The 21,465-nt window shown below is 38.2% G+C and overlaps 1 non-coding gene across 1 annotated transcript; it reads right to left on the bottom strand.

The window, feature by feature from the left end:
- Window positions 1-8,631: 8,631 nt before the first annotated feature.
- On the bottom strand, window positions 8,632-8,703 carry TRNAD-AUC (transfer RNA aspartic acid (anticodon AUC)). The gene has a single exon. It is a non-coding gene; the product is annotated as a tRNA-Asp (tRNA).
- Window positions 8,704-21,465: the final 12,762 nt, after the last annotated feature.

The following is a 21,465-nucleotide window of genomic DNA, read 5'->3' as shown; positions in this document are numbered from 1 at the left end:
TCCAACACAGCAGAGAACAGGTCATTAGAATTCGGCTGGTGCCCTCTGTTATCTTCTGGGTCCCTGCCTCTGTTTCTTGCCATTTTTCCTTGTCTTTTTTAAATTGATGATGTAGTTTTCAAAACAGGAATAGATTAAAACAGTTTGATACTGATAATTTTGTGAAATGGATCCTGATTCATTCAAGTCTTGAGAAAACCTAGATAAAGTTCATTGGTAGCTCCCATTACTTTCAGTTCAATTAAGATTCTGCCTGAATCCCCAATATATGCAATGCATAAAATGACATCACTTTACTCAAAGAGGCCCCTTGGACCCTGAAAAGGTGTTTGGGTGTCCACAGGTTTCTTTTGTAAACTACTGGCCCATTGGTTGAAGACTTTACTCTTTCACTATCTAGCCTCTATCTACCTAAATATTTCATTTTCTGCTTCTCCTTTGTATTTTTCATGCTTCAGCAACATTGAATATTGTAACTTTTAGGACCCACTGTGTGTTTTCATGTTGTAATTCACTTGCATAAGCTAGTCTTATAGACTAGAATGCTGTCCCCCGTTTTCTTTTGATCCTTTCCTTGCTCTCAACTTTTTGGCAGACCTCTCTGAAGCCTCTTTGCATTTCCCAAGAATAATTAGAAATAGCTCTATCTATGGTTCCAGAATATCTTATGCAAACATCGTGCTTCTTAATTGTTGAACAGTTCTGGAATTGTGGATTCATGGATGCTTACCTCTAGAGTAGGACCTCCTTCAAGTTAACTCAGTAACTTTTCATCTTTTTACCTCTGGTCCTTGTCTCTCTGTGGTTGATCACCAAATACATATTTAGTAAACAAATTAATTCAAAATGTATTTGACTCCAATTAAAGCTTATTCATTTCCCCTAGTTATAGTTGTGTACTTTCTAGGTTATTGTACTTCATTTTTGAAAATTTGGCCCTGACTGAAAACACTATCATGAAATCTGACGTGAGAAGGAAAGTATATCCAACTGTATTGAATGGAAGCAGCTATGACACTGAAACTATGGGTAGACTATGTCCTATTGGTTAAAGAATTTCTTATTAAAGTACATATATTTATAATTTTGGAAGTAATCATGCCATTAAAAAAAATAAAATGTTTGTGAGGCTCACTTGGCTCTGGGAGCCAGTTCCTTTAATTCACTTAGTAAATTATCCTCCTATTTTAACATGAAAGTCTGATTTGAACTTCAACAGAGGGCAAAAAAAGATAAACAGCCAAGATAGGTCATGTGAGGATAGTAAACTTGGCCGAATGAGCTGTCTTCTTCTGGAGTTTGATCAATATCTGTAGGTGAAAATAACTCTTATTAGGTCATTAAAATGTTTATGAGCTGGTTTCAAGTTTTCTGCTTTCCAAACTTCCTGGCATTATAAATGTTCAGTAATTATCTAACAGTGGTTTTTAAAAATCAGATATGGATTTTTAAAAAAGACTTATTTGGGCATCATATAAATCCTGGAATTTTTATGGTCTTTATCTTCACGTGCTTATAAGAAAATATTGATTCCATACCACAGTCGTTTAAGGACTATTGAATTTTAGTTGTTGGTTTAGTTTGCTGGTTTTCTTCCACATTCCTTCCTTGGTGCCAGAAAAACCCCACTTGGCTTTAGTAATTCCACATCATTCCAGCAACTTCTTATGATTGGTAAATATTACAGTCAAAATTATAAAGGCTAAGAGGAAGAATAATTAACAAATCATACGGTTTTTTTAACCTAACATTTTCAAGACTGTTGTATAAAATAAAGACTTTTACAGGCTTTTTAGATCTTGAAAATAAAAGAATTTATTAGGAATTGTCATTGAAGTAAAATGGCTGAGATAACAGTTAATTTCTCTATGGTGTCCAAACATGTCACCACATTTGATCTTACAACAATCCGTGAAATGATATTACAGTCCTTCAGATAATGTTTCAAACAGTATGTTTACATGTCACAAATTTGTCCTTAGAAAGTTGGTTAATTACTTCTCTGGATAAATACATAAGGGATTCTAGAATCTGTGGTTTTATCAGTTTTCCAAATGTTATCAGCCATTATCTCTTCAAATATTGCTTTTGACCATTTTCTTTTTTTTCCTCTGTCTCTGGACCTCCAAACACAAGTATTGTTACTTGTTAAACTCTCACTATCCTCTATGTCTTTCAGTTTCTCTTTTAGGTTTTCCACCCATTTGTCTCTTCATGCTTCATTATGGATTTTTATCTCTTTCAGTTCAGTAATTATCTCTACACTCTTTCTCACTTAACTGCTCTACTCCTTGAGTTCTAGTCTGTTACATACATGTATATGTGTATATGAATTTCCAATTCACTGCTACTATTTTTAACCTCATCATTTCCTTGAACCTAATGAGTATTGTTGTTTTAAAGTGCTGCTCTGTTAACGCCAATATCTGGAGTTTTGTGGGTCTATTTCTACTGTCTGTTGTTTCCACTGGTTTATTCATTTTCTCATCACCTGCATAGAATTTGCAAATTCCTCCAGGAGAAAAGTGGCACTAAATTCCAGCTCACCTTCTTAAGCTGCTGTCTTTCTATGGATTTTGTTTCATCATTCTTTACTACCTTACTAGCTGTCTAATGCTTTCAAGCAGAATTAAAAAAAAAAAACCACTTTGCCAAATTTTCTAGCATGCTCAGCAAGAGGGTCGTTCTGGATGGTCTACTTAGTGATTACCAGAAACAAAAAACTTTAGTTATTCTTCTGTATATGTGTTTGTCTGGTTTATTTTATAAAACAATCTGGGAAAATGTATTTTAAAATATAGTTAGTCTTAGGTGCATAATAGGCTTATTTCAAAAAAGATGTGTATGACTTGTTTATTTGACGTTGAAATGCATTTTTCTAGAAAAATCTATATGCAAATTAGGTTCTCAGGTTTATTTATTAAAAAATAACCTATTTTCCTCATGTCTTGGGTTTGGTTCCCTAGAAGCAGAGCCACATTCTGGGATTCTTCTGCAGATTGTTTATTGAGGAAGTGCTCTCAGAAGAAGAACCTGTGGAAAACTGAGGGAAGTGGGGTAGAATAAAGGAGAAAGCTAAGCAAAGATGGGCTAAAGCTAAAGTCTGGCTTCACCTTGCCCTTGGAGAACTCTAGAGTTAAATATGTGCCACAGTATTGTCCCAAATTTAGTTAAGGGGGGGTGGCCTCTTGCACCCCTGAATTACTCAATAATTGGCCACATGCTACCCCTAAGGACGGAGGTTATTCATTTCTGGGCACTTCCCTATGAGGCAGCTCCTGTCTGGCAATTCTGGGAGAAAGGCTTAATGGTGAGCTCTTAGCAGACTTCTCACAGTAGATGGGGGATTGGTGCCCCTTGCAGGGGTCTGGGCAGGGCATCCACAGCAACCGTCAACATCCTGTAAGTTAGTTGAAGTGTAAGGGAGTATTTTCAGTGCTATGAAATTTAATTTCATATTTCAACGCTATGGAAAATAAGTTAATTTTATGTCTTTGTCTTTTATTATGGTAAAAAACACTTGACATAAAATTTATTATCTTAACCATCTTTAAGTATACAGTTCAGTATAATTATGTATATTGACATTTTTGTGAAACAGATCCCCAGAACTTTTTTTAATCTTGCAAAACTGGAAGTTTATAACCATTGAACAACAACTTTTTTCCCTCTCCCCTCAATGTTGGTATACTTTCTGTTTCTATGAATTTGACGAATCATACAGTGTTTGTCTTTTTGTAATTGGTTTGTTTCACTTAGCATGTTCTGTGTTTATCGTGTTTTAGCATGTGACAGGATTTACTTCCTTTTTAAGACTGAATAATATTACATTGTATGTCTATACCATGTTTTCTCTATCCATCCGTCGATGGACGTTTGTATTACTTCTACCTCTTGGCTATTGTCAATAGCACTGCTATAAAAATGGGTGTGCAAATCTCTCTTTAGTTGTTCCTTTTTATTTTTGTTGCATTAGTTGTAACGTCCTTCTTCTTGACTTTAATTATTTAGTCTTTTCTCTATTTTTCTTGGTTAACCTAGCTGAGGGCTTGTCAGTTTTGTAAACAGAAAACATTCGATTAGCTTCACTGATTTTTTTTCTATGTTTTTCTATTTTCTATTTCATTTATCTCTGCTCTAATCTTTATTATTTCCTTTCATTTTCTAGTTTCGAGTTTAGTATGTTCTCCTCTCCTTTCTCTTGTTTCTTGAAGTATAAAATTAGGTTCTGATTTTAGATCTTTCTTGTTTTTTAATGTGTCTATTTATAGCTATAGACTTTCTTTTTAGCACTGCTTTTCCTGCATATCATGTTTCAGTATATTTTGTTTTCATTTTTATTTGTCTCAAGGTATTGCTCATTTCCCTTGTGGCTTCTTTTTTGACCTATTTGTTGTTCAAGGGTGAGTTGTTTAATTTCCACATATTTGTGGGTTTAGCTGTTTTCCTCCTGCTATTGGGTTTCATTCCATTGTGACCAGAAAAAAATACCTTGTATCATTTCAATCTTGAATTTGTTGAGAATTGTTTTGTGGCCTTACATGTCTATCCTGGAGAGTATCCCATGTGCACTTGAGAAGAATGTATATTCTGCTGCTGTTGGAGGCAGTCTTCTGTGTATATATCTGTTAGGTTCTATTGATCTATATTCGAGCCCTCTATTTTCTTATTGATCTGCTGTGTAGTTGCCCTACTCATTATTGAAAGTGAGTCATTTATGTCTCCTGAAATTCTTGTGTTGTTTGTCTTTTTCCTTTGTTAATTTTGTAACAGTTTGCTTTCTATATTTAGGAGCTCTGAGGTTTGGGGCATAAATATTTATAATTGTTATAGCTTCTTGATGGGTTGAATATTGGTTATTATATAATGTCCTTCTTTGTCTCTTGTAACAGTTTTACATGAAGTCTATTTTGTCTGATGTTAGTATAGTCACCCTTTTTTCTTCTTGTCTTCTATTTGTATGCAATATCTTCTTCCATCGTTTTACTTCTAGCCTATGTGTATCCTTAGATCCAAAGTCTCTTGTAGACACTGTGTAATTGGATCCTGTGTTTTATTCATTGGCCAATCTGTGCCTTCTGATTTATATTTACCTTTAAATATATTACACTACAAATATTCAAATATATTTATTTTATATTTAAGGTCATTTATATTTATAGTAATTACTGACAAGGAAGAACTTATGGGGGATTTCTTCCCTGTTGTACTGCACTAGTATTATGCCACACTGGGGGAGGGACATGATCGGATGCTGCAAAACTCACAACATTTCCTACCCATTTTCCTGGAATCCCTTCTTGGCTCTCCATTGGCCTGGGTGATGTAGCCTTTCAGCTGTGCCTGGAGCTTCTTAGTCTCCCACCTTGCTTATGTCACTGTGTAGGATTGCATTTGTAAAGTGAATGACTACCCCAAACTAATTTGTTTCACAAATTCCTGTTGTTATAAGTTGATTTTTAAAAAATTGAATACACTACCATGGGAATGTCATTGCTTCCTGCTCTTTGTCTCTCTCTGGAGAACCTAAACCTGTATTAATGTTAGTGTCTTAGCATAGGGCCTTCCCAGCACATTTATCTACTCTCTTTACATACTGTAAACCTCATGTCATGTTGCCAGCCAATGTCTTCTGTGTGAACCTATACTCTTCATTTTTGGGAGAACGTCTCTTGCATTAAAGTTACAACTGCAAAATATGTTTTTAAACAACAGCTTGAATGCAAACATTTTTATCAAGCTATTTGCAAGCATTGTGACATTTGATATAAAGACAGTCTGTCTTCTGCTGTTACTTTATAAATAGATACAATTGTGGCTTAAGTAATAGATTCCTGGTTAGGTTCTTGCTAAAACTCATTTGGTATCTCAGCTACCAGCTGGCAAATCATAGGGTGTTAAGTGGTTTGCCCAGACCCTGAAAGAGTGTGGGTAGCTCACTGAAGAAGCTACTTTTATACCACACTGATTTTTATTAATGCCTCGACGTTGATAAACACTGAGTGCTATGAATATAGAACATAAAGTAGGACAACCTTTGCTTTTGAAAATCTTTCCTGCCAAGAACGCTACATGACCACGGTGCTGGGAGGGGGCGCGATCTGCCCACCTGCCTCCCCCCAAAGTGCAGCATCTGACTGCGGCATCGGGAGGGGGAGTGACCTGCCTGCCCGCCCACCGGGTAAGCGCTCAGCTCCTGGTCCAGTGTTAGGAGAGGGCGCGCTCTGCTAGCTGACAGCCACTGGGAGCAGCACAGATGAGGGCGCCAACAGAGGGCCTCTGGAAACAGCAAGCTGAGTTTGAGAAACAGGGCAAACTCACAAAGACCTCTTGATAAAATTATTAAGAGCACACTGTCTCCAGGAAAACTAGATAACTGATACTCCTTAAGTCACAGTGCCAGAGAGATATGAGCAATATGAAGAAGCAGAGGAACCACTCCCAATTAAAAGATCAATCTATGCATAATAGGGGTTCCAGAAGGAGAAGAAAGAACAAAGGGGATTGAAAAGGTATTTGAAGAAATCATGACTGAAAACTTCCCAAACCTAAAGAAAGAATCAGATATCCAAGTACAGGAGGCTCAGAGGGTCCCAAACAGGAAGAATCCAAACAGACCCACACCAAGACATATCATAATCAAGATGGCCAGAGTCAAGGATAAAGAAATGAAGGATAAAGGATAAAGGCAGCAAGACAAAAACAAAGAGTGAGTTACAAGGGAACCCCCATAAGGCTCTCAGCTGATTTCTCTACACAAACACGACAGGCCAGAAGGGAGTGGCAATATATATTCAAAGTCCTGAATGAAAAAAAAGATGCAGCCTAGGATACTCTATCCAGCAAGGCTATCCTTTAGAATAGAAGGAGAGATAAAGAACTTCACAGACAAGCAAAAACTAAGAGTTTAGCAACACTAAACCGATGCTAAAAGAAATATTGACAGATCTACTCTAAATAGAAAAGAAGCAGGACGCTACAAAAATGAGAAACTCATAACTGGAAAGGAGATAACTGCCATGAATTACAAAAAGAAGAAACACAAATTGTAAAAGAAGACATCTAAATCATTAAGAGTGGGAGAGGGAAGCAAGGAAAGCCACTGTGGAAAACAGTATGGAGATTCCTCAAAAGACTAGGAATAGACTTACCATATGACCCAGGAATCCCGCTCCTGGGCATGTATCTAGAAGTAATTCTACTTCAAAATGACACCTGCATCCCAATGTTCATAGCAGCATTATTTACAATAGCCAAGACATGGAAGCAGCCTAGCTGTCCATCAACAGATGACTGAATAAAGAAGATGTGGTATATTTATACAATGGAATACTATTCAGCCACAAAAACTGACAACATAATGCCATTTGCAGCAACATGGTTGTTCCTGGAGAATGTCATTGTAAGTGAAGTAAGCCAGAAAGAGAAAGAAAAATACCATATGAGATTGCTTATATGAGGAATCTAAAAAACCAACCAACCAACAAACAAAGAAAACATAAATACAAAATGGAAAAAGACTCATAGACATAGAATACAAACTTGTGGTTGCCAAGTGGGTGGGGGGTGGGAAAAGAGAGACTGGGATTTTAAAATCCAGAATAGATAAACAAGATTATACTGCATAGCACAGGGAAACATATACAAGATCTTGTGGTAGCTCATAGTGAAAAAAAAATGTGACAATGAATATATACATGTTCATGTATGACTGAAAAATTGTGCTCTACACTGGAATTTGACACAGCATTGTAAAATAACTATTACTCAATAAAAAAAATGTAAAAGAAGAAAAAAGAAAATCTTTCCTGCCAAGAAAACACCACCTTCCTTTCAGCCCATCCTCATGTATTTGGAGAGGAGCTACACTTTTTGTTTGCGTAAACAACTTCATTTTTCTTTTTGATCATGAAAAAATGGGACATACACTTATTTTTTCCACCTGATTATTATTCCAGCCAAGATGTCTTGAGTAAATTTTCCAAGAGAATGGAACACTAGAGATTTTTTTTTTTCCTATATAGATCTGGGGTGTTTGTTTAGAAATTGTGTCTGGGGTGTCTGGAGAGTGATTAGAAAGGTTAGTCCATGCATCTTGGCACAGAGCTTTATGGAGTTGCCTCTCACTCTCCATCCTCCTTTTCTTTTCTGCCCTGGGACTGACACCCACAGAAGCAGCGGGCTGGCCTGGCCTTCCTGATGGATTCTGTCTCGCACAGATTGCTGTTCTCCAGCCCAGGCTGCCTCACCTGACACCCACGTTGAGTCACCTTGAAATTTTCACTACGAAGCTTGTTCTCATCCTGTTTCCAGACAAGCTGTCCAGTCTTAATGTATCTTTGGTAAGCAGCCTGGTCAAAATGATTGTTGCATGACCTCAGATGGAGGACAAGACTATATTTGCAGAGACTAGTGGAAGTCTGGCTCCAGAAGGGAAGTGACTGTTTACGGTATGTAAACTCCTTGACCTGGTTGGTGTGTCCTAAGTGAGATAGGGACTGAGTCTAATTTTTCACTGTTTTCTTTATTCTTCCCTAACAGCCTTTTAAAAAATTTTACTAAGTGACTATTTTATATCCTTTTTTTGAGTTTTTTGGGGGAAGGAAGTAGTTAGATTTATTTATTTATTACTGGAGGTACTGGGGATTGAATTCAGGACCTCATGCATGATAGGCACACACTCTACCACTGAGCTATACCTCCCCCTTTCCATTTTTCTTTTCTCATCTTGTCTTTCCCATCCCTTCACCCACTCTCTAGACACAAGAATTTCTGGGGATGTTGAGATCATGGCTTATGTCCATGTTGTTATCACAGTCCTCTTCAGCCTTTCAAGGAGGTGAAGCCAGATGCTCCATAGTTGTCCTTATGGTGTTTCTCTTCCAGCTGCAAAGCTTCTTTTCTGCCGTTTTCTTCCTCAGCTGGGTGTCTAAGAAAAGTCAAAAAATTAACTGACGCAGAGAATTGTGTTAGTGACTGAGACAGCATAAAGTGTTATCACCCGAGGGGTATTCACAACTTCAGTGTGCGTGCAAGAGAGATCTGATTCCTAACCAAAGGCAAGCATTGGAACGCCTGCTTAGCTGTTAGCATTTTGAAGAAAGGGATGAAGAAAAGAAAGGCGGAGTGACAACATTTACATATGATCCCTACATTTACATATGATCACTCCACATTTATATACGATACCCACATTTACATATGATCACTGCAGACTTGCTTTCTGCCCATTCCAGATGCCTGCCTTGTTTGTAGTAGGTGTACCCATCACACTGCTTTGCACCCATTCAGGGTTCATAGACCCACCTGCCTCCTTTCACTTTATGGGGGTTGTTACCTGTGTCACCTTGGGGACACTGAAAGTAACAGGAATGCAGTAGTGCAGGTGGCACTGAGCAGTTCTCAGTAATGCTTTCAGAGTGGTAGTAGGGGCAGAAGGTAGGAAGGGTTACAACTTCTCAGTCTTCCTACTTTTATTTTTAAAAATGAAAAAAAAACTTTGTTAATGAAGTGAATCACATCACGCTAGTAGAATACTGTCTGTAACTTTCATCTTTCCAGACACGTCCTCGAATAAGATTCCACAGTGTAAGAAGCTTCCCTTGGGCCTGAGATGAAAATAAGGTCATTTTCCCAGGGGAGTAACCCATCGAGCAAACATTTAAAATAAACAAACTGCCTGGCTCTGCCTTGAAATGAGCAGTGGTTATCGAGATTTACTGCAACTGACTTTGGACCTCATCCAAATGTCGAATTAATACAGACTTCTTATTAAGTAAAATGGAAGTCTCCCTTTTGGCAGATGCAATAGAAAAATCTCTTTTTTCCCCAGATTCTGGAAGACCCAATTGCCCTCTCACCCCCAACATGGGTCACTAAGCATTGTAACAGAAGCAGCAAGTACTTTTCGTAAGCATTGCGATTTCAATGTCCATAAAGTGGCACGAATCATTTATAGGATGCAAAATTAGGACAATGTAATTGTGATAAACATGGTGTGATTTTAATGTTTCTGGCCTTTCCCCCCTCAGACAACTCTGTTGTCCAGTGGAAGCACATTGGGAGCCAGGCAAGTGGGTTCAACCTTTTCTTAAACAACTTTACCTTTAGGATGGTTCTCTACAAAATGGAGACAGTTGCCTTGCACAACCTCAGTTTCCTTTTAATCTTAACATTCTAGGAATCTATAATTCTTTGTTCTTTTATGGAAGGTGAGAAACCACTCAGCATATCGTTAATAAAATCGTTTTCATGAAGTGAACCCATGATCACATCCTTTGTTTCAGAATAAATCCATACTCCCCACCAGGACACTCAAGCCTTTGTAATATGACCCCAATCTACTTTCCGAATTCATCCATCTCCCTTTTCTCGTTTATTTCTTCAGTAAAAACTTCATCTTATCCCTTTCTGCTGTTCTCTAACAAGCCCCTTTCTTGTCCACTTTGCTCACAGTTACCAGAATAAACTGTCTCCATATATACATAGAGTTTATATATATAATATTATAAATATATTATAAATATTATAAATATATAATATTATATATATATGTAAATTAGATGGTGGCCAGCCCTGCCTAAGTCCTTTCAATGCCTCCCCACTGTTTCTAGAGTGAAAGTGGAGGCCTTTTGTGCTCTGACTCTCCAAACACTTTCCATCCCAGACACGTGACCTTTGTCTTATTCCTCCCAACAAACCCTGTCTCAGGCTTCTGGATGCTTCATTGCCTTTCCTCTGGCAACTTCCTGTCTTGCAGATCTCAGTTGAAATGCACCTTTTCAGAGAGGCTTTCCTACATCACCCCACCTAAAGAATTGCCCATGTCCTTACCCAGTCAATCACATCCCCTTGTTTATTTCCTTCATCATTTTTTTATCCCTAGCTGAAATTATCTTGTTGCTGAAAAATTATTTTTTTGTTATCTTTTTGTTGCTTGTTCTCCTTCACAACATTACAAATGAAGCCAGGAACCTTATCTATCTTGCTCAAAGCTGTGTTCCCAGAATTTAACGCTGTGATACCTTGCTTAGTCAATATATGTTGAATGAATGAATGAATTAATGTCACTCATTTGCGTGGTTTATACTCGTCATCTCTGCCCGTTGAAATATTGCCATCACTTAAGCCCGTATCGAAGTCTTCTTGCTCTTTTGTTTTGGTATCTGAATATGATTCCCACCCTCAAATTTTTACATAATCTTTTGTTTGCACACCTCTTGTGGCCCTGCCAGGTTCCTCCTTGTTCTAAACCTCCCATCCTCTCTTCATTAGGCTACAATTTTCTCTAGCAGTGAGGTTTTGTTATGTTCCTCTTTATAACTAATTACTGTGCCAAAACAATTATAATTACATACATATAGTTACATGCATAACCAATATATTGAAAGGCAAGAAATATTGCAAGAAATACTGCTAAAGTTTCACAAATGATTCATAATTCTGTTGGTTCTAGGGCTTAAAGGATGTCTATGTCTCTGGAGCTAATTATTGATTGAAGAATTTATTTATAATGATCAGTGGTACCAATTAATAGTTGTAAAAGGCAGATAGTATAAATCACATCATTTTAAGGAAAAATCAACTATAAAGATTTTTTCCCCTTTTTGTTTTTAGAGTAAAATAAATAGTCCATGGATATGGGTATCTAATCGGTCTAAAGAAACTCTAATGTGAAGTTGACTTGAATTTTAAAAGTAGAAGTGAATAGGATTTGACTACGCTACCAAATATTAACAAAATATCAAAACTATATTGAAGTATAATTTGTTGGAATCGCAGTAGTCCCTGTTTCAAGTAGTGTCTCTCTTACTTCGATACAGTTCATTTTATTTCTGCCACCTTCCACTCTTTGTTTTAGTTTCTGTCTTCTTGACTTTAACTGGATGCAGTTACCCCTTGTGGTCTCTTGGTGGCTTGGACATTCTACACCCTGTTTGTACTCTAATCTCCTTACTGCTATCTTACAGTTTTAGCAAACATATACAAATTTTTCTTTTCTGTAAGCATTTCTAATTACCACTAAGGATGAGCATTTTCGTGGCTGTGGCAATAATTTTTGGAGCACCCTGAGGACATTAAGAGGTTGTTGTTGGTTTTGTTCTGGGTGTGACAAATTTTTTTTTAAAGCTTCCATATCTTTTAGATATGTAGTCAGATATTCACAGATAAAAGTATGTGATGCTGGGAGTTCTTTAAAACAGAGAGGGACACAGGGAAGCACAGGGAGGGAAAAGAGGAAAACGGATTGGTTGTAAGCTGGTCATTATTGAGGTGGGTGATAAATACATTGAGTTGATTATATTATTTTCTCCACTTCTGCATACGTTTGAAATTTCCTCTGATAAAAGATTGGAAAGAGTCCTATTTTCACCCAATGAATTGTATTCAGTTGGCATTAAAGGTGGTATGCAAAAGGAAATCAGGGGCAGAATCATTTTATTTTGAATAAATATACAGAAAATCTTTTATTCAAAAGCCAGAAATTGTATTTAAAGTTGATAAATGCCTCGTGTTTACTGAATACTTGTTCTTTGTTATATTTACCACAGTTGCCATTCCGGCGTTCCAGACTAAGCTCTCTGTACGTGTTCCTCTGTAGGTGGCCTCCGCGGTGAGGCACATTCCCATGGCAACTGCATGTCCTGGGCAGCCTAGTTCCGTGCTCCAAACCAGTTCGCTCTTTCTCCCAAATCCAGGATAACACCATTCAAGTACAAAGACCAAAGGCATGTCAGAAACCCTTTCTGCCTAACGGTAGTTCCACCTAAAATGGAGATACTGTAAGTTGAATTATGTTCCTAGGTGACTTAAAAAAAAAGATTTAATGTCAATGTCAAATTTAGACCCTTTCGAGAATGCCACGGTTGAGATCTGTCAAGAAGCGTGTCAACATATGTAATCTTTAAACATAAATTGACTCAATGTTAGAAACTTTCAAAGGGCATTGAATAAAGCTTTAATTCAAATGCTACCCTCAGCTGGGATCCTCTTCTTTTTCTCCCTATCACTTGCGGTGGCCCAAGTGCCCTGCAGGCCCAGAGCTGCCCTGGCCTCACTGGCGACCTCAGGTACTAGTAGGGCTCCCGGTGCCCACAGTGCCAGTCACTGTCCTTAGAGCAGCACGCGTCTCCGCAGCCCAGCGCTGTCCCTGTTTCACCGTCTGCTCCTGCTTCTGTTCCCAGACCCTCCCACCTCAGGACTCCGGGTATTTTCTGGCCTTTGCTGTCCGGCCACTAGTATCTCTTCTGAGTGAATCTGGGTCTATGCCTCAGCTCTGACTGGCTTTCCCAGCCACTGCATTCCACCTTCTTTATATTTTCCAGAGATTCCTCAGGGTTTCTTTCCCACTGATGAGAAGCTTCCTTATTTTGGGGACTGCAGTAGACTAATTCTGATTTAAAATGTTTGTGTTTTGTTAGTTCAGTGACAAGGGGATGAGCTAAAGGTGTAGCTTGTCATTTTGAGTTAAAAATCCTACTCACATTCACTCCATTTTCTAATAGTTCTCTGATTCTAAGCCATTTAACCTCTGCAGGTGCCTCTGTCACTTATAATACAAAGAAGGAAACTGATATAAGAGGAGAGGGCTTGGATGCCCTCACTGTCTCCTTTCTTGCCTTCTAAGATGTTTATGTCTGTGAAGTCAGACACACAACCCGGGGAGAAGGGGGACTGTAGGAACTGCTGACCGCGCAGCCGTTATCAATGTCTTCGTCTTCCCCTGGGGTCACAAGGATTCTTCTAGGAGCCTTGTACACAATCTACAGCAACCCCACTCTGCCCCCTCTTTTCATTTGTCCCTTATTGCCTTCTCTGCTAAAGATTTCTTTTCATTTTCTGCCCTTTGGTTGACACCACTCTGGAAGCAATCCAAGCTATGCCTGCTGCTGCAAAAGTAACAGTAATTACAATGATGAAGGTTAAGATTCATTGAGGATGTACTAAGTTTCAGGCACTGTGCTGAGCACAAGTTCTGTCTAAATCCTCAGAATAACCCTATGGGAAATATATTAGATAAAAATAAGTAATTACTATCATTATGTACAAGTACATATATATATATATATAACATACAGAATATATATGCAATTGTATATATACTATATATTGTATATATTACATATATATTATATATAATATATAACACGCATAATACATGTCATGTATTATATTGTTATAATGTATTATATATGTTAAATATATGTTATATATGCTCATATGCATTTTGTATTATTTATGTATAATATGTGTGCTATATACATAATATATGTATTACAATATATATTACATATCATAGTATAGCAATAATATAATTGGGCTTAATCTTTCAGGCTATAGGCACCTTGCCATGATTTGGTTTACAATTTGTATTCCCAGAGTTTTAACACAGTGTCTGGTACAGAGTAGTTACTAAAGAAATAATCATTAAATGAATGATTATAGTTATGCTCCAGCATGAGCTCTAAATCTCAAAACTGTGATACTAATATTAATAAGTGCACTTTAAATGGTATTAATTTTATAAGGTCTCTTAACAGTCATTCAATCCAGAAAAATTCAATGCATTTACCACACAGTTTAAAAAGTAGATTTCCATCCCTGTTGATCAGTTTTAATTCATTTTTCAGTGGTTCATTTTTTACCTTTCATTCTTTCCCTTTAACATATTTCGTTTGCTTAAATTCTTTTAAATTTTATTAAAGAAAATTGTGCACATAAAAATGTGCTCAAGTTATCATGTACAGGTCCATGGATTTCCCCAAGGTGACTGCACCTGAGTAACAGAATATTAAAGGAACCCAGAAGCCTCCTCATGCTGCCTTTCAGGTGTTGCCCTTTGCCCTTCAAGGGTAAACGATGTCTTGACTTGTAAACACAACACAGTTGTGCTGCCTGTTTTTAAATATTTTGATCTCTCAAGTGTATCTGAGAGATCTACCAGTGTGAGTAGCTGTAAATGAGTCATTCTCATGGTTCTATAGTAGTCCCTTTTATAACTCTGTTTCGATGCACATGTCCATCTTACTGGAGGTGAACATTTGGGCTGTTTACAGTTTGGAGCTATAATACAGCGCTACTATAGCCATTCTCATACCAGCCTTTTGAGTATACACCCAACATGAACTTGCTGAGTCACGTCTGCCATGTTTAGTGTTGGAAGGACCCTCTCACAGTTTTTCCAAGTGGCTGCGGCAGCGTACTCTTTCACTAATAGTATATTTGAGTTCCTCATCCTCTCCAATACTTTTCCCTTTTTCAGATTAGCCATTCTGGTGGCATGAAATGGTATCGCACTGCGATTTTACTTTGCATTTTTTGATTAGGAGTGAAACTGAGCAACTATTGCGACGCATGTTGGTGTTTTGGATTCTTTCCCTCGTAACTGCTCTCTCGTGCTGTTTGCCAGTTATTTCTGTTTGTCTGTCTGTGTTTTTCTTACGAATTTATAAGAGTTCTTTACAAATTATACATATGAGTCTTTTGTAGGGTACGAGAACGGCGAACATCTTCTGCCTCTCTGCGGGCTACCATTCTATTTGATCTAATTTACCACTGTGCTAGTTAGGGTAAGGCTCAGCTGTACCATAGTAACAAAATATACAAATAGTTTGAAAAAATCAAAAACCACTAAAATATAAAGAAGTATTTCTTTCTTCCTTACATAATTGTCTAGAGGTAGACAGTCCAGGCTGGTGTGGCTCTATCCCACAAAGCCAGTTAGTGTTATCCACATTTTTTCATTTTTCTTTCATTTTTCATTTTTTTTCATTTTCTTGATTTACAGTGTTATATCAGTTTCACATATACAGCTAAGTAATTCAATATTTTTATAGATTATTCCCTATTAAAAGTTATTACAAGATAATGGCTGTAATTCCCTGTGCTATGCAATGTATCCTTGTTGCTTATCTATTTTATACACAGTAGTTTGTATTTCTTAATCCCATGCTCTTAACTTGCCCCTCCCCCTCCCCACTGGTTACCACTGGTTACCACTGGTTTGTTTTCTATATTGTGAGCCTGTTTCTTTTTTGCATATACTTAATTTGTATTTTGTTAGGTCCACATATAAGTGATATCATACAGTATTTGTCTTTCTCTGTCTCATTTATTTCACTAAGCCCAATATTCATCCACTTTGCTCATTCTTTCATTCTTTTTTATGACTGAGTAATATTCCATTTGTACATAAATATATATGTATATATGTGTTGTATATGTTTGTATGTATATATATGTTTATATTTATATACACAATGGAATATTCTTCACATCATCATCTTGGTCAAAGTTGGTCTCCACCATATATCTGTTTGGTCCACAGGTAGGGAAAGAGGATAGAGAAACATAAGCTCAGGGTTTTTAAAATCAAGAATGAGAAGTAGTCCTTTTGACTCCTGCTCTCAGGCCATTGGCCCCAAATTAGGCACATGGCCACAGCTAATGGCAGTAGAGGTGGGGAATGCGGCAGCTCTGTTGCTATTGAAGTAGAGAAGAATGGATTTGGGAGAGGGAATTGTCAGGCTGTTTCACCATCTATTTTAGGCAAACACTGTGCTAAGTAACCTGGAGAAAAGACTTACAATCTGAGGAGAGATGTATATGATATGAAAACATTACAGAACACCAGTTATTATGAAATAGCCAATCAACAGAGGTACACAGTGTGGGGATAAAGAAGTAATCCAGATGGAGGATTTGAGAAGGCGTTGTAAAAGCAGTAGTTTCGGTAGACAGAGAAAGCACAGATTTTCAACCCCAGAGATGTGCCGACTTGTCTGGGAGACTGAGGAGTGAAGCGCTCAGTGAACGTGAAGCATCATGTTGTACATTGTAGGGTTTTACACGTGACACTGTTTGAACAGGTCAGGAAGCAAGACTGTAAATGTTGGAATCAAACTGCAAAGTGCTTTGACTGTCATGCTTAAAGAGTGTAGACTTTTTTCCAACAGTCAATGACAGGTAATTGAAGACTTTTGAAAAATCTGTTAACATGTATGGCTTCAGTGAAAGGTGTATTTTAACTTCAGTTTTACAGATAACTCTTTTATCCTCCATGTTTTCAACATTTATGCAATACAAACTGAAGTTAATCCAACAGTAGGTGGAAACCCAGCCTTCATATTTTTATGTTTTCTCAAGTGATTAATGTAAACACTGTGCAAAGTAAGAGTTGCATTTAAATGACCCCAGAGAGTATTAGAGTTGGGGGAGGGGTGTCATACAGTACAGTTTCTGAGAACTGGGACAACTATTGAAAATGAGTCTGAATGAAGATGTAAATAATCTAAAATGAAATTTGGCTCCGATGAGGTATTTTGGTCTGAAGTGAAAGGCTGGTTAAGATTTTCATGAACTTAAACTTGGATCTGTGCGGTAAATTATCAAGGGGGTGTAATTAGAGTAACTTCCTTCCTCCGTCTGTAGGGAATTCCCATCACCATTGATGGGAATTGTGCATAAAGATCATGGGAAGAGCGTGGCCCTTGGGTTTCCTCTTAAACAGCCTGTAGGATTTGTTATGGTTATTTTAATGCACGGGTCCTTGGAGACACTCATTTCAGTTCTGTCGCTACCTCTGACATGGTAAAAATGACAAAAGTTGGGAGGGGGAACCCCAAGAGATCTAGACATCTTTTCATTCTTTCTTCTTTATAATTATGTTTTTATCCAAGAGGAAATTTCTTGCCCCATAAATGTCAAATCTTTAAACAGCAATAAGAAAAATCAACCAATGGAAGGGAAAAACATGCTGCTTCATGTTTACTAAGTGGCTAACCACTTCTCTGGGAGTTAGACTTTCTTTGGGAACTGGGGGCCATTTATTTAAGTCACTGCTGGTTCTGAGACCTTTATGTGTCAGGACACTGGGCCAAATATTTAGAAATGTCTGTGGCTGGGGGGGACAGGATTTTTACTCAGAGAAAGTCTTCAGCCAAGTGGCAAGTGATGAGGAATTGTGGAATAAACCTGTGGCACTGGGGTAAAGTAAAGCAGGGGAAAATGATGGTTTTAAGGATGAGTAGTGTTCTGTCTGCTCAGCCAGCTGGCCCCAGAGCTACTGGGGAATAGCTCTGGATCTGCTGGTGTCACGTCTGTCTAGTAACCAAGGGTTGGTCTCAATTTCGATTATGAAGTGGAACTGTCTCTTCTGCAATTCTGGACCCTGAGCCCCTTTTCCCCTCCTGATTCTTTCCATCTCAGACTACTTTCGGGCAGCATCAGCACCTAGCCTGCTTATACCGTCCCACTCCGCCTAAAAGAAAAGAAACACACCTAGTTGTTTTCGCCAGATGGCAGATGTTCAATATTTGTCACTGGATGAACAAATAAATGACAGATAGGTGACAGCGGAAACCTCCTCTGTATGTAAAATGTTTCCCTTTACACACTGTCATATTTTACACATTACACTATTTGATGACAGGCAGGTGGCAGGTGTTAAAGAATCTGGAAAAACAAAAGTGAGTGGGCAGGTATAAGTTCTCTACTGCAGAGTTTGTAAGAGATCAGATTCATGTGGCAAAGATCATTTTTCTCTGTCCTAGAGGACATATGTAATGTGTTGAATTCGTCATTTACTAAGAGTCTAGTCAATTTCCAGGCAGTCCTTCATTTCCAGCTTTTGTCCTTCGTGAATGAATGACACTATTTTAGCTTTTTATGCACATGAACTCAGTTACAACTTGTGAGGTAGGTACTATAATCATTCTGATTTTATGTATGGAGAAAATGAGTCACAACGAAGGTACTTACTTTTGTCCAGACCTCACAGATGCTAAGTGTTAAAACTGAATTGAAAGCAAGAGAGTCTTGCTACAGTCTATTTTCTTAACCACCATACTGCACTCTCTCGTGAGAGGGCGCTGGAGCAGAAACCCTAAATAATCACAGGAGGAGGCTTGCAGGGGGAAACGCTCCAGGTGGAAGCAAACTCATGATCTGAGAGTATATATGGTTCTGTTTCAAAGAACAGCAAGGCCAGCGTGGTAAAGTGGAAATGATCTGAGGGGAGAGGTAGTAAAAAGATGTAGTGTCTTGTGGGCCTTGGAAAGTGTTTTGATTTTCATTTTTCGAAAAATGGAAAGCCATAGGTGGGTGTTAAGCAGAGGCACAATGTAATATGATTTAAAAAAATATTGTGGCTGCTGTAGGCTGACTAGGATAGAAGTGAAGAATCTAAATATTTAATATAAAATTATATTTAAATTCAATACATAATTATATATACACACAGTCATCTTATAAGACTAAATAGTTTCAATAGTGCTTAGCCAGTTAAATATATTTTAGCAAAAATATGTTCTGAAATCACCGTAATGTTCTAAAACATTTGTAGATTTCTAGAAATGGATGTGACTTTTTTTTTTTTGATGTGGTTGTCACTAGCTAAAGGATGTCCTCATCTGAGTCATGACTTGATACAGGGGGCCCATCACCCTCTTCCACTGACTTCCCCATGAAATTGATGGCCATCAGGTCCGTGACACCAGCATTTGGTGCAGCTGGAAGGTGTCTGGGCGATCTGCTCCTGCTCCGCTGCTAGATTTGCCCTGGGTGCCAGGGCTCTCTGCATCACCTGGACTCAGAAATCCTCCATCTCAGCCCCACTATGTACCAACATTACCTGCCCCACAACCCGAGTCACCTTCACAGACACTGAGCTGCCACTGCAATGAGCAGCAGGCAAACATCATACATGTTCTTATCGCTGGTCTGTTTAGCTGCCCTGGGACGGGAGTAGGGGACCCACATCTGTGCCAGAACTGCTAGGAGGTCTGATACGCAGTTCTGTGATCTCTGGTGTGCTATGTCTTATTAAGACAGAAATGTTTCAGTGTTCTAACAGTTGGTACAGCTGCATCCATATATACTGGGTGATGGGTACCCAGACTGGACTGAAGGAGGCAGTAGAGAGCTAGGGAACTGGCCACACTCTGGATATATTTTGGAGGCAGACCTAACAGATTTTGCTGACAGAGAGCACATGAAGTATGAGAGAGAGGTGTCAAGTACAACTCCAGGTTTTGGCCTGAGTGACTGGGAGAAAGGCTGGGGGGAAGGGTCAAGTTTTGCCAGTGGGAATGTAGCATCTGGTTTTAGACACGGTGACTTTTAAATGTGTATTAGGTATCCAAGTGGAGCTTCAAGTACCTGTTTGATATACGAGTCTGGAGTTCTAAGGAGTGGTGGAAAATGTTAAGAAATGATGAACTCAGGAACCTGAGAAACAATCTCCATTCATCTGGTTAGAAGCATGAGTCTTCTGCTTAAAATAGGTTTTTTTTTTTAATATATTCATGATTCCTTGCCTATTTCAATGTTCATAAGTGAAGTAAAATAAATACAAACCTCCAAAATCTGTGTCAAAGGCTACACAAGAGCTCAGATTTCTGATGCTTAGCTATGGGAAATATAAGAATAAACCTATAGGTTATTTATTTTGTACCTCTTTGTTCTTATCCCTTCCCCGAAGAAGCAAGAGCTAAGGGTGATTCAATCAAGCATGGATTGAAAATCTCACTTTAGCAACTGAGATAATGCCAAATCTATATACGCCAGGCTTGAATTCAGACATTACCGAGAAGGAAGCAGAGTTTAGAATGGAGGTGGGTGATTCAAAGAAAAAAGGTTACAGGATTTCCATGATACATCAAGCTCAAACAGAAAAGCCGAGAGAACATTCTACAACTTGGAACAAAATGAAATCAAAGTGAAATTTAAAAAATGTAGTCCCTGGAACAACAGATCTCACAGAGAGGGACCCTCAGGGAGAGATCTCAGAGATGAATGTTATCTCTCTGTGTTATCTCTTTCACATGCCTCTAAAATATTTGTTTTTCCTTGCGCTTTAACTGGGGAAAATTTCGTGAAAATCAGAAAACTACAGTGAATACAAAGAAAACAGTTTAATACAACATTCAGTACAGTGGAGGCTCTTAAGAAGAAGGAAGAAGCCAAAGGAATAGCTGTCAGTTTGGGGAAATCCAGTCCTAAATGAGACAGGAATGTTCTTAGCTTTTCTCCAAAGCTCCTGGCCCGGTTGGTTCTGCCAACAGGTGGCCATGAGAAGGACAAAGAAACCTCTGGAAGTCATTGTGAAGAACCAAGTGAATGAACAGAATCCTTTTAGAAGTAGATTAGAACTGAGTAGTTTTTGCCTCAGACTTCTTACCTGGTACCGTAAGAAAGAGAGAGAAAGAGGAAGAGAAAGAACAAGAGAAAGGAAAAACACAAGTTTGGGTCCCACATTTTCTAGAGCAAACACCAGATTCAGAGAGATCTAAGCATTTCAAACAGCACTGATCCTTGGCCAGCTTTTGTATTCAAGGTCTACGACTATTAATGTAATTCTTGTGTTTCAAATTGAAAGAAAACGAGAGAGAATTTCCTTTACACAATTAAGCCTATGACTGCCAGTACTGCCTGGAGGAAGCAAGTGTGAGCCATGAACCCTCCACC

The sequence above is a fragment of the Vicugna pacos genome, chromosome 34, assembly GCF_048564905.1.
Source record: "Vicugna pacos chromosome 34, VicPac4, whole genome shotgun sequence".
Taxonomy (NCBI): domain Eukaryota; kingdom Metazoa; phylum Chordata; class Mammalia; order Artiodactyla; family Camelidae; genus Vicugna; species Vicugna pacos.
Note: the sequence above shows the minus strand (reverse complement) of the source record. Positions and strands in the feature narration are given on the sequence as shown.